This window comes from Mandrillus leucophaeus, unplaced genomic scaffold, assembly GCF_000951045.1.
Source record: "Mandrillus leucophaeus isolate KB7577 unplaced genomic scaffold, Mleu.le_1.0 Scaffold340, whole genome shotgun sequence".
NCBI classification, from domain to species: domain Eukaryota; kingdom Metazoa; phylum Chordata; class Mammalia; order Primates; family Cercopithecidae; genus Mandrillus; species Mandrillus leucophaeus.
In genome coordinates this window covers 3,101,655-3,103,052 of record NW_012103588.1, presented here as the reverse complement: position 1 = coordinate 3,103,052, position 1,398 = coordinate 3,101,655, and positions in this window count along the sequence as shown.

Below are 1,398 nucleotides of genomic sequence, written 5' to 3'. Positions count from 1 at the left end.
CTTAATGCCTCTTTTTTGAAATAGGGAATGTAATACTTGGCCATTTGCCTACTTTATTAATTTGGGTAACATTCCAGTATTACTCTGAGATTTAGCTTATTTAATGGTGTTAAACTGAGGTTATATTATTAAATTTTTGATTCTCAGGTCAGGATTTTGTTGGTAATTTATGCAATAAAAGGGAAATACAAATCAAAAAAAAAAAAAAAAAAAAGGAAGTGCTTAACCAAACTGAGCCTTCTACCCTACCCGGAATCCCCTGCAGCTGCCATCATTTCAGAATAGAAAGCCACCCGACATAACAGAAAAAAACTTCAGCTTATCTTAAAATGAAGAACAACAATAGCAGATAGATTCTGAAGCTCTCTTAAACTTTAAAAAAATTGCCTTGTATTTGATGTTCAGTGTGTGATTTAAAGACAGGAATCACACACACACACACACACACGTATTCATTCTGATAGTTACAAACTAGACTACTGAAACAGAAGCTCCTTAGTGTGGAAACTTGGGGATGACATTTAATAGAATCCCTCCATACAACTATTATGAACAGGATAGTTGAGAACCACTGGTTTGTACACTTTGAAGACTGTTCCTAAAAGTAATGGCCTCAAAATATAGTGCAACAAACAAAACGAAATAAAAAGAAGTAGCACAGATAGGGACAAATTCAGTTTATATGGCTTGAAGCCTATAAATATTGAGGCTCTCTTTATGAAATAAAATTAAAAATTACAAATACAAAATTAGATACAATGTCTTTCGAGAAAATCTATTTCTGAGGCACGAACATTGAAGATAGCTTTGTTTATTACCAGCCTGGACTTGTTTCTGGGCTTTTCTGAGTTGAGAATAATGACTTCCTTCAGTTGCCAATTTCAAATGAGTTCAATCCCTTCTATAACAGCGAAACACTCCAGAGCTATAGGGGTATCATTCTCTTCACCTCTGACTACCTGGTACATATGCAGTCCTGTGAAATGAATAGAGAAAACCGGACAAGATTTTGAGATACTCAGTAGGACAAGTATGCATGCTGGCATCCTCTACTTTGCTCCAGCCTTGCCCAAGAAATTCAACACTCATTCACACACACATAAGCTTTAATGAACACTTGTTGAATAAATAACTGAATGATGAATGAATGAATGAATGAATGGATGAATGAAAGCTGCTATCATAAAATATCTTGGTTCTGTAGAATCTTAGAAGTGACTTACTCTTTTGAGAACTTTAAATGTATTTACTGTAAGTTAGGATAAATATGATTAATTAAGCTGGGTGGAGTTTATGGCTAAGGACCTCCTAGAGGAAGTGCCTTTTTGCAAAGCTTTGGAAGGAAGGAATGTGTGTTTATTGAAAAGTTTCTGACTAGAAAACTGGGGCTTCAGGGGC